Source organism: Condylura cristata, unplaced genomic scaffold, assembly GCF_000260355.1.
Source record: "Condylura cristata isolate star-nosed mole 26May11 unplaced genomic scaffold, ConCri1.0 scaffold00015, whole genome shotgun sequence".
Taxonomy (NCBI): domain Eukaryota; kingdom Metazoa; phylum Chordata; class Mammalia; order Eulipotyphla; family Talpidae; genus Condylura; species Condylura cristata.
This window is the reverse complement of record NW_004567116.1, coordinates 12,809,376-12,822,527: the sequence shown is the minus strand read 5'-3', so window position 1 is coordinate 12,822,527 and position 13,152 is coordinate 12,809,376. Positions and strand designations below refer to the sequence as shown.

Sequence of the window (13,152 nt, the reverse complement as noted above, 5' to 3'; positions counted from 1 at the left end):
TATATGTAAGCATTTTTGACAGGGAGAAAAAATTCACTGTGCTTCTCCTAGAGAACAGGAGAATTCTGTGACTTCCTAATCCATCTCCTAACTGCCTGATGAGCACTTCTACTGCAGGAAGAAAGCTGCTTTGGCTTTCTCTCTCTGAAATGAGCCAGACTATCTTCTGCCTATCTGATGCTCTTTTCCAGACTCTTATCACAGTTAAAAATGAGGATGAATCTGATTGCATTTTTTTATGTGTGCCAAGTACTGGCTGATGGCCCCAAAAGTTAAATCACAGTAAAGATGTGTCCAGTGTGAGAGCACAGATTCTCTTAAGCTGCCAAGGAGATGGAGGATGGAGTGAGGGTGATGCCCTGGTAATTGCTGGAGCTGTTTTGAGCTACAGTCAGTTTGAAATTGATGAAGATGTCACACTAGCAATCTCTATAGGTGACAGCTCAATATTGTGACAGACTTATGGCTGCAGAATGGGAAAGGGGATAGATAGTTTTGCCCTGGGGATTCAGACTTGATTGATCGTTTCCCTAATATTTAATTGAGGTATTTGCATAGAGGAGGGTTAAGAAAGTTTTTAGAATCTCTTTATTTATCTCTCACTTCTTTCCAGCCTGACTTTTTCTTGACACATAAGAGATTCTATGAATATAATGTTAAAAGTATAAAAATGAAGCATGGGGAGAGTTAGAAAAATGTCCAGTTGAAAAAGCACTCTGGGAATTGATCTGTCATCCAAAGTAGCTTAATGAACAAGGAATCACTTAACTGTCTCTGTCTTGTATTTACTGATTCTGTTAAACTTGTAAAAAGTATTTGGCTCAAAATGTGAATTTTGAGTTTCTTTTATCTTATGATGATTTTGTTGGTGGATCTAGAGTACACTTTATGATTCTTTTTGTCTTGCAATCCCCTTGATGTTTAGAAAAAATAAGTATCTGAGACCATGTTATATAGTAAGTGGTCGTACTAAATCTGTCACTTAAAAACAGAACTACAGGCCCTCCCTGGTGGTGCAGCATGTTAAGGTACTACACTGAGAAGTTTAAGCCACTTCCCCATGAGTTCGATCCCCGCCTGCCACGGAGGAGATCCACATGGCGCTGCAGACCTCTCCTGACCTGCCCGCTGCTCCCTTCAGCAGTGTACTTTGTCAATCTGCCTGTTCTGCTCCCCACTCTGTCCTTGGTGAATCCTCTCATCCTCCGCATCTCTGGCCTGTACCCCAGTTCTGTATGAATAAATAAATCTTAAAAAAAAAAAAAAAAAAAACAGAACTACATCCAATTATGCTGTTGTCCCTACTATCTTATGCCTCTCGAACATATTAACTGGATTTTCATTCAAGAAAAACACAGCTGTACATTAGGGGGTAAATTCAAAACTAGGTATCTATTTTCAGACAAGCTGGGTTAGACACAAAAGTGAACTATTTTATATGGTCTTTGGGTTGATGATATGTTATTAAACTAGTGAAAGGAATAGCTCTAATACATGCAGAAAGACAGATAATATGTCAGAAACTCAAAACATCTGAAAATTTGCTGTGCTCTAGAAGAAAGGGAATTGATGGGATCATCCCCCACCACTTCCCATGAATGCAGACTTTTTTTTATATTTGCCCCTGCACATCCACATTTGGAGGTAGCAGAACCAGCTCAAGCTATGTAGAATGGGGATGAAAGGAATGGAATGGAGAAATGGATAAGACAGTTTGCATTTTAGATGAAGCCTTAAAAGATGTTGAAAACAACAGAATTCTTACATAATTTGAGGAACTGTTGCAAAAGCTTCAAGCAAATGAGATGGAGGTTTTCACATGCTCTACTTAGTCACAGAAAAGTCAAGAATTTCACCTTCTGTCTTTGAATGGATGCCCGAATAATGTGCAATTCTTAGCAGTTGCTGTTTGCCTCCTTTGGTGGGTTGTGATTTGGGAGTGTCTGAGTAATGAAGCCACTTTAGCACTGAAAACCTTCAGGGAGACATATCAATTAAACAAGCTCATCAGAAGTAAGAAGCACATCCCTCAGAGCTTAAGAGCACTGAGTTTAGAATGGAAGTTTGCTTTAATCCAGACTCAGCTCCTTCTTCCCTAATTGAAATGTATTCCCTTTATCTTTGCCAAGACTGCTTTGCTCTCCTTTCTCAACCTCTTCATCCCATTCTTCAGCTTTGCAATCCCTTTGCATCTAATTCTTATTATTCCATCGTTGGTACACTGGATATATGGACACATGAATGAATGATTAGGTAGGGTTGGTTGAATGTTATCCAGTAGAAAGAAAGAAGTCATCTTTGTCCACAGACTGTGAAATACACAGAATGGGAAAGGAACACTCATATATAAAATGCCTGTCACAGGTTTTGTATTAAGTAGTCTTCATTTAAGTATTTCTCAGCTCCAGGTACAAGATAGGCATAAGAATACATGATGGAAATACACAAATTATTTACACTATTTGGGGGCTATGGAATTATGGAGAAATTGGATATTTTATACTTCTAATTGATTTTGCATGAGGATTTTTATAGGCAGAAAATCAGTGAAAATATAAAAACAAGCTAAGTGGGAAAATAATTCCTAAATTAAAAGGTCACTTTGTAGACCAGAGAAAGTAAGTATAAAGTTGAGAGAACAATGACATTTATCAATGCATATTGCCTTCCTCCTTCCTGTATACAATAGTGGATAGATACTGACCCAGGGATAGCCATACTTGAAACTTTCAATTCCTCTCAAATAACTGCCAGTTATTACTATTTTTTTTTTAATTTGGATTGCACAACCAATGGTACCATTAGTATGAGGTAAGAGGTTCCATAATGAAGAACACCTGAAAATAAAGAATGGAAAATGGCAAGGAAGCAGCCACGCACTGAGGGTCATTTCCATAATGATTTCTGATTATTAGTGATTCCAACCTAATGGTACTGAATTTGTGTTTATTTCTCATGCAAAAAGGAACATGCTTTTGCACCACTGAAAATATTGCAATTTTCTATGCATACACTTGTGTGTGCACACACATGCATGCACATGCAAATGCATTTTTAAGTTTATTACTGATGAAAGAAAATCTCCAGAGTTTATAGATTTTAATAAGCATAATGTTTCTCAAATAATCTATGAAAAAAAAAGCAATCCTAAGTATGAGACCATATTTAAGTTTTCTTAATACTTTATAATTGGAATAAAATGCAAATTTGTTATGTCTAAAAATTATGAAGTTTGTGCCAGCATTAGATATAGTTTGCATTAGAAACAGTGTTTTATTTCTGTGTACATGACTGGCAGGAAAACCTGAAATTTTATCTTTTTAGATTTATCTAATCTCATGGTAGCCAATTTAAAGGAAGGGAGTGATGGTAACACATTTGTGGCTAATTTTAAGACATGTTATCAACTGGCTTTACTCTTTGGCTCATGTTTTCCATTAGCTGATGGAAATCTCTTGCAAAGAGATTCTAGACATCTTTGTCCCTTTCCAAATAAAATGAGAATAAATCAGATATCTCTAATACATATTAATATATACTGGCCCTTTCTCTTCTTGACTGTTTCATCCTGATGATCCACTATAAAATCCACAATCCTGAACTCTAGTGAATGAATGTTACAGAAGCAAACTTCTCAATTATAATAAAGCCAGTGGTCTACAAGAAGATTTTTCTTAAGCCTTTCTTAGGCACTCCAATTTCCTGTACTATGAGCTTCATTACATTTCTCAACTACCTTAGGAATTCTCAGTTCTTTGGAGAATTAAGTGATGCTTATTGTTCAGCCTTACTGAAAGAGCTCACCTTCAAGTAGAAAGGCAAAAATATCTACAGAAAACACATATAAAGTAGTATATGTAAAGGACATTATAAGACATGCTCATTAAAGTGTAGTGATGAGCCAAAGAGATAATATTCAAGAAGAGGAATCAGGAAAAGCTTCATAAAGTTAATATTCACCCCAAATACTGAGGGAAAGGCTGAAATCTGAAAGTAAGGCAACTCTGAAATGTATCATCTGAAGTAGGTATTATTTTATATTAACTCATTGATCTTAAATTTAATCATATTTATAAATAAGCTTTATGTTCCACCCCAAATCTCTCCTCTCAGTTCTTCCCATTTCAGGCAATGAAACGTACAAACTTCCATTTACTTAGACCAAAAACTTTAGAGTAAATCTTAATCTCTTTCATTTCATATACTTCAAATCTACCGCTTATACCTTCACCATTATGGTGCAAGAAATCGCTGTCTTTCAAGTATGTTATCACAATGGCTTACTACTGTTCTCTGTTCTTAAGCCTCTCATCACCTTATCAGAGAGACCCCAGGGATCTGCCATCTGACACACCACACTTCCCATTCCTGCAGCCTCATTTCTCGTCCTTGTCTCCCTGACTTGCTTCTGCTTAGCTTCGCTATGACTCAATCACTGTAGGAAATTTCCCTCTTAAAGCCTTTTTAATTGTTTCTTCCACCTGAAAATCATCACTCCAGATATTTTCATGCCTCAGTTTACTGACTTCTTTCAGTCTTTAACTTCTTCTTTGACTCTTTTAAAAAGAACTCCCCTACCAATAGGATGTATACCCAAGTTTATATTTTTCTATAGCACTTACCTCTATCCAACATAACATTTATTTAATATTATCTTGATTTACTCTTGAGTTTATTTTAATGGGCAGAAATAGTCAATAAAGACTTATAGAGGCTGAAATTTTTATGTGTATTGTTCTCTGCTGTAACCACCAAACTATGAATAGTGCCTGGCTCATTGTCAGTGCTCAGTAAACATGTGGGGAATGATTGAATTCATTAGCACATGCCAAACAGAGAATTTGAAGAAAAGCTGACTGGTGATCCAATTATCCCTCTATAATTTATTGACTCTTGACCTCAGGCATAACACTCTGTAAGATTCAGTCTCATTTACTTTCATTTATTAAATAGAAATAACATTAAGAGTATTAACCAAAATGACAAATGTGAAATGTCTAGGACATAGTAGACATTAAGCAGATGGTGATTGCTATTGTTGTTATTAAAATATTATTTTTAACAATCTGTGGGATGCCATTTGCAGTCTTTATTAATGGAAAGATATCTACTTTTATCATAAAAAGACACATGATTTGAATTAAAAATATAAAATCAGTGAAAATGCCCAACTCAGTGTCTGATCCAGACGTTCTAAATAAATGATTGCTTCAATTGTTGTTAAATTAATGTCAAGATTTTTTTTTTTTTAGTTCTTCTGTGTGCCAAGTTTCTTGACTTCAAAGTTGTTCAGCATCATGGGGAACAGGAAGGATTTTATACATTCTAAGACTTAATATACCATGTTGCTCGAAGAGAGCTTTGCCTAAGGCTTCCCTATCAGCTTCTGAGCTGTCAGTGGCTGAGAAGAAGGATATTTGAAGGTATGTTTAATAGCTCCCAGGCCCCAAAGTAGGTGGCTCTTGTTAAAGAGACTTCTTTTTCAACTTCAAGAAAATCCTCAAGGTCTCCCTTGGTTATTGTTTGCTACCAAAAGCATGGAAATTCCTGGGGAACCATTCTTTCAAATTTTCTCCCTGCACATAGCTTATATGCAAAAAGTAATCTGTCATGATATTTGGAAAAAGACCCACCTCTTGTATCTACAAAATGTAATCACCTAATTAACCAACAGGACAAGGCACTGTTCTTTTTCCAAATCATATGAATGTAAATCCAAGGATTTTACCAGTAGAAGCTTACACCAGCCTATAAAAATGTACATCTCTTCCCAACTCTGCTCAATGACATTACATGGGTTTGAAATGGGCCAACAAAACATTATTTGCATCATAGAAACAGGAAAAAACACTGCAGAACAGAGCTATTCTTTTAATTTTTTTTTCCTCCACACAGAGCTGGTTTACCAGTACACCATTGGGTTTTCCTTGTTATTTCCAAGTGTATGAAGACAAACAAACAAACAAAAATACTCAAAAAATTGTTAGTGCTGCTCTTCACAGTGCAAGACACTCAATTTAAGAGTTGCTCTCTAAAATAGATGCATACCATTCAGTTGAATAGAATGCTTGCCTCAAATTGCTTTACTGCCTTGAAATTTCTGGTTTATGGTTTGGTTTCTAGAACAGTAAATGTGCACTGTGAAACATTTTGCTTTACTGCCGAGATATTTCATTGTAGTTGCAACATGAATATGGAGCTTAAAGATGTAAAATGTGAGAAATTAAGCATAAGGAATCCCCTTGATATTTAGCACATTTGTCACTAGGGGAAAAAGTTGAGAAAATTAAGGTGTTGCCAATAATAAAATCATTTTACCTCGTGAGACGGCTTTGCAGACATGGATTGAGTTTTCTTTCAAAAGTAACTTTAAACATATCTAGAAACTTCTGAAATTATGTCTGGCAAATTGAAAAATGGCAAGAGATAAAATCTCTCCAATTGTGCTCCCTGCATTGTTTACCTATCACCTCTCAGCCCTCAACTAGGTCAAGTGAAGGCAAATCAGAAGAAAAAAAAAAAAAAAGGCGAAATCATGAATGACAGGAAAACTTCAAGATCACTTGCAGAATGTCAGTAGAACGGATCTGCCACTGTTGCATACATATCCTTCTGATTTTTTTTAAAATTTATTTAAAGAGGAAGTTTATTAGAAAGAGACAGGAGAGGAAAAGACACTTGCATGGGCAGAAGTGAAGAGCTGCCTGGGAAGGGACAGGCTTGCAGAGAGAGAGACCTGCATGGTTGCCAGTGAGGGGAGGGGAGTGGGTGAAGCTTATGTGCTGCTTCCTCTGCGGGAGGTCAGTGCAGAGAGGTTCAGGAAGGAACAGGTCACAGGCAGCCAGGAGGCTGCTGCCCTGCAGAGGGAAAAAGTGTATGGCAAGAAGCACCTGCATAGTCGGGGGGAAGGAGGGGTTGTCTTTTCTGATGCTTTTATTCACAGATATTTTGTGTTTTTTGCTTCATTTGAGAATAAAGTGAAGATTTTTGTTAAGAAAATTTTGGTCTCCCATTCCATACAAGTCAATTTCCTTTTATTAGCTCCCTCTCTTGCTTTGCTCCAATTTGAGAAGTTCTGAAATATGTGTCTTTAAATTTGTCATCTGCTGTAAGTTATTCTCTCCATTATGGTGGGTCCTTTCAAAAAAGATGTATTTTCCTTCAGGGGTAAATCTTCTAAAAGAAATAGAAATGAACTCAATCTCCGTAATTTTGCCTGTCCCTGGCATCGCATGACACATGGCTTGTTGCTCTCCCATCTGGGTTCTGAGAGCCTGAGTTCACAGTTGATTCTAATGAGGGTTTTGTTCATTTCTCTAAGTCTCTGTCACACCCTTTGTCGAAGGATGACTTCCTGGAGAGTTGGTTAACTGTGATTCTGACTTTATGTGAGAAACGTTTTAGTAAATATGCATAGTTTTTTTCCTCATGTAACTAGAAAGGCTTTGGTTATGTGATCCCCAGCCTGATAGACTTTATAACAAGTCAATGAGGTTCCTAGCCCCTTCATGGGTTAGAATGAATATTTATTTTAAAAGAGAGCATGTCAAATCACCTGTTGACATAATTTTGCTTCTTTACTGAAGATATTTATTTTTTCTTGGAAGTCATGGTATGAGTAGCATTGTTATTAGATACAAATTGACTGTGTGTGTGTGTGTGTGTGTGTATGTATGTATGGAGGTAACATGCACTCATGCTTGAAGTTTACATATGATGAAACATTAGGCTGCTCGGGTGGGCTGGGGTGGGTTCAGCACACATATAACAAGATAAAGAGGGCACTTGATTTTCAATATTTTAAAATATATGTGATAAAATATGCTATTTCCCTGTTTCTATTAAGATAAGAATAGTAAGAACCTCATTTCATTTGTAGCAATAAAGAATTCTCTTACTTTGTAAAGAAATGTGAAATGTAAGAATACTTAACCTACAAATGTAACTAGACTCTTCCTGCAGAAATTTTATAAACTAGAAGACAGATTCCTACCAGTAGCTCAAAATGCTCTTTCCCCTTCTGCTATACTCTATAATAACAAGCCCAGGATCATGGGTAAAGTGGTACATTACCCTCCAGCAACCAACAAAGATAAACAGGAGACTGTCCTGTCTTGAACAAGAAAAGATAACTTTCTACCTTACATGTTATTCTCATAATATGATCATCTTTCTATTTTAGCAAGATTAATGATTTTATATAAATTTCTATTTAGATATGGGTCATATATGTATATTTATGCCCTGCTCACTGTCTAGAATGTTACCATATCATATATGATTTGTTAATCTACTTCCAGTAGAAGACACTAGACTCTTCTTTTTCCAGTTAATCCTAATACTATTAAGTAAAATTAAAAAAAAAATACACACCGTATAAATGAAAAGTATAAGACCTTAAAATGTGGAGAACAGAAGGAAGTATGGATTCAAGTAATGATACCATAATGAGTTTCAAAAAAATGGGATATATTTTCTCATGCATCCAATTCTTGAAGCAGAAGTGACCAGAAAAAGCAAACAGGTACAGAAAACAATGAAATCCAAAGGACAAGGAGAGAGAGAAATTTTTAAGAAAATTACTTTTATACACCTAAGCATCAGGTGAAAATAATTGTAGCTCTGTCTCCATTCAGGCTCATCAACATTAGACTTGTAACGTGACCCTCTATAACAATGTTCCCCAAAGTTCCCCTGAGGTGGTATTAGAGAATAACATGTAGGAACCCAGAAAGTTCATCTATGCCAAAGAGGAACAAGGCTGCTCTCCCCTGGCGGTGCCATTAGAGATGGCAGGGAAGGTATCCTTCCACTCAGCAGTGATGGGGGCTCTCCTGTGACATAACCAATGTCCTGGAGAGGCAGGACTGTCAGCTCATGCCAGCAGAAACGGGGCTGCTCCTTTATAGCAGTGGAAAAAGTGGTGGCCAAGAGGGGGGCAGTTATCAGACACCCCCAGAAATTAATCAGCAGAAGTATTAGGGAAGCTGGAAACCAGCCACACCCAGCATTAATGAGGAGCTCCTATTCTTATGGCAACAGAGAACATGGGAGACACAAAGACTTTCATCACCACCTTATCTCCCCTGATGAAACAAAGCTAGAGGGAGATTTAAGGTGATGCCGAGTCTAATAATATAATACCTAAAGCACCAGTTTTGATTCAAATTACTCATTATGCCAACACCCAGGGAAATTTCAGATGGAACACAACAGGTCTTAGCATGCCTTTTCTGTTTGTTTTCAAATTATGCTTCATTTCCAGCCTACCCGTTAGCAGAAAATTCTCTTATCACTTAGGTCACTTACAAAATCTCCTGCCCCCCATGCAACAGAATCTAAAACAAACAGTACTCTGCCATGCATATATACATAGAAGGACTAAGACTGAAGACCATGAAAAGGGATGATCTCATACACTTAGGGGAATAAAAAAGAGAGATTCAAATCTTTTCTCTCTTTGTTGGTTCATATTCCTTTCGAGTGGCAAGTACTTTAACTTACCCTTGCCTTCTTATCTTTACAGAGCACTTTACAAGTTGCAAAACACCTCCATGTCTATGTTCTTACATGAATCTCAAAGTGGCCTCCCTGGAGGCAGATAATGTCTTCAGCTTAATTTACATAATGTGAAGGAGTTGATGCAAAAAAGAAAAGTTATCTTTTGGAAAACTCTTGAGTTATGAATTCAGGGCAGTAGTTAGACATGCAATTCAAGAGAGCCAAATATTAACAGAAAAGTGCCCGAATGAGTCCTCCCATCAAGGCTGCAGATCCTTAGAATATTTCCATGCCCCACCCTGCTGAAAACAGCAGGTTCAACTATTTTCCAATTTAAACAGAAAGTCAATACATCTCCCTTGTCAGGGAGTTGAGTTCCACTTTGATTTTACTTCTTTTTCTCCTCAACACAGTGGAAACTCACAGATGAATAAGCAGATTATTTCTGTATTATGGATCCAGAGAGTCCAACTTCTAGGCTCAGGTGACCTTGACCATTGAGGATCCAACATTTAACTACCGGAATTTGATGCCACAACTCACAGGCTCAATTCATACATGGCCGCACATGTGAGTCCTTTGGACTTTCATACCTCCCATGGCTTCCTTCAGACAAGTTCGAATTTTCCAACAGCCCAACAGAAGATATATTCATGCTGTCATCACATCAAGTTCTCCAATCCCCCCAGGTTTTCAAAGGGAGAATAAAAAGCTGGCTACCTTTCCCAAATGCTTTGTTCCATATTAATGTCCTAACTGCTGCCTCAGTTGGAAAACAGGGAGGGGGGCACCCCCATTTGTCTGCCTGTTTTGTTCTGAAATCCTGGGCAGGCCAATCTGCTGCTCTTTCAACTCCCGGGGCAGTGAAAAGAAACATCTGTTCCAGAAACAGTGTGAGTGCCATCCCTTCACATTAATCACTACTAGTAAAATTTTTATGAGGTGGGTACCTTTCCTCCCTGCTTTCTCTTTTGTAACTGACTGAAGCCTGGATGAACAAGATGAAATGGCCAGACCTTTAGCCATATGTTGGCATCCACATGTGTACATTTGGGGAGGAAGAGAAGCTGTCAGCTGTACCAAAGGAACATTATAATCATCTGAAATGTAATTAACAACTCCACAGTCAATGAATCTTTGAAGGATGTGAACGGAGTAGATCACACCTCTCACTTACCTGTACGCAATTGTCTGTGGAACAGTGTCTCTATTTGTGAAACTTGAATCCGGTCAACTTGAGATGCCAGAGTAGTTTCAGGATGTCTCCATACTGTTGATCTACACAGTTTATCTCGGTTCCTGCATGAACTCCTATATTAAAAAACAAAAAAGAAGAAGAACATACTACTTAGGGATATAGAATGCTCAATAAATGCTGGCTGATTGATACAGATCTTAGCATCTGTAGCTTACGCTAAAAAATATTTCACCATTCTTATCTGAATCAGAGACATTGATGAGAAGAAAGATTTCCATTTAAAAATGACAAGCTGGCCCTCCCTGGTGGCACAGCGGGTTAAAGCACAGCACTAAGAAACTAAAGCCATTTCCACATGAGTTCGATTCCCGCCTGCCCCGGAGGCGACCGCATGGCGAGGCAGACCTTTCCTGATCCGCCCGCTGCTCCCCTCAGCAGTGTGCTTCGTCAATCTGCCTGTTCTGCTCCCTGCTCTGTCTCTGGTGAATCCTCTCACCCTCCGCATCTCTGGCCTGTACCCCAGTTCCGTACAAAAAAAAATAAAACTTAAAAAAAAAATTGACAAGCTAGTGTGCTTTTCATAGTAACAATTGAACATGCACAGAGTTTTGGGATATGGTCAAGGTCTGTGGATTCTCCCCTAGGTGCTCACAGTTGCAAGACACAACTCAGGCTCGGGGTACACCAACAGAGTTATTTCCACAAGGGTGACTGAAATAAGGAACAAGGTCTAAGGTCACAAATAACTGGTTGTCCTACCCCAGAGAGTGAGTGTCCACATGTCAGTAATCCAGTAGAAAAGTAGCTGTGCAAGGTTGTCCCTCCAGCTTGGCGCGTGTACAACCAGTGAGTGCTAGACCAGAATGCAACCAACATGTGACAATGGCAGACAGTCACAGATGGTGGTGCTAAGCCTACACCATGGCCGCCACCACAGCCGCCACCACAGCCGTCCAGGCTGTGTAGGGCAGCAGCCTAGGTTGGGCTTGGCAGTGCCGGATGACAGAATCTTAAAGCTCTTTAAAGATACCAAGCATAGACCATGGCCACTCCTGATGAATGAAACTGAGGCAAAGGTCTTTGTGAAGGGCTCTGCAAATGTCTTCCCAAGAGAGAATCCAGAAACACCTCTCCTGAAGCCTCGTCTCTCTCTGAAGCTGATTTTTCCTGAAGTGTCTCCCAAAGGAATCAAGCCGCTCTACAGCTTCAGCTTTTACACGCCTTCAAAAACCTGATTGGTCCACTTTCCAAACAGCTGTTTGCAAGGCATGATTAGTCCCAGTGCGTGCTTGAATCTATTAGGTGCCAGTGGGAGTTCAGACCTGCTTCTGGTATTAAAACCAGCTTAGTTCAAAACCAAAACTGCACCACAACAGCTAACCTGTGCTGTGCCATTTAACTCGGGAGCCAGATCTGAGCGGCATCAGCCAGATTCAAGCCTGATCTCTCGTCTCCAAAACTGCTGTGCTTTCTTCTTCTTCTTCTTTTTGGTTTCCTACAGCATAAACCCAGCTGCACAGGGGTCACCATGAAAGCTGTGGCATGGCTTAGCCCAGCTGATGCTGCTCAGCTGGAGGCCTCGTGCATTCAAACAACAGGGAGTCTTGAGGCGACTTTTATATAATTGCATCTAGTAGAATTTGAGGTGGGCACCAAGGGTTAATACATCTTACTAATTATTTAACTCGTTCATATTAAAGCACACCAGCCATAGAAGTCCATTTCTTTTAATCTGCATGTAATAGAAGAACTCTCTGAATACCTTTTACTCCAGGATATAGCCAGACAGAGAAGCTTTTGTTCCTTCTTCATTTGAGATATCTGAAAACTGCTCATTTGTCTTTTTGCAGCTAAGACCTGCCAGTTACCAATTAAAAAGTCTCCCATCTTCCAAAAATTATATCTTAACAAAACATTTGAAATATCACTCTCAGTAGTTCCTTGTTTTATTCCAAAACCTACTCCTTTTTCAAATATTGAGCCAAAGCAAAAATGGTGGCAGAAGAGTCTCCTGAAAACAAATCCATGAATAAGCACCTTTGTTAATTTTGCTTCAGACTTGGTTTTGCTCATAGTCATTTTCTGCTATTATTGAAATCCCTCTTATTATATTGTGCAACTTCAAATAGAAATGTATAAAAGGGTTGTGCAATTTATAGGCTTTCTAGTATATGTTAAAGAAATTTAATAAAATTTATAGTTAAAAAATTCCGAGTGTTATTTGAAATACACAGGAGGCTAAATAAAAAAATAAGATATAGACTTAGCAATTGTTAGAATTCCAAACTTGATGCATTTTATTAATTAACTACAAAAAAGCTATTTCATGGATACTATTTCGTTATTATATTTCTTTAAAATAACCGTGTATTGGAGCTTCCCTACGACCCAGCAATCCCACTCCTAGGTATCTATCCAAAAGACATAAAAACACTGATTGAAAAAGATACTTG

The 13,152-nt window shown here is 38.3% G+C and overlaps 1 protein-coding gene across 2 annotated transcripts in view; it reads right to left on the bottom strand.

Moving 5' to 3' along the window:
- Nucleotides 1–10,778, bottom strand: part of LRRC4C (leucine rich repeat containing 4C) — a 387,426-nt gene extending 376,648 nt beyond the window's left edge. For both annotated transcript variants that reach the window (XM_012725671.1, XM_012725673.1), the window contains exon 1: nucleotides 10,679–10,778. The gene's annotated coding sequence lies outside the window, so the exon portion shown is untranslated. The remainder of the gene's footprint in view (nucleotides 1–10,678) is intronic.
- Nucleotides 10,779–13,152: the final 2,374 nt, after the last annotated feature.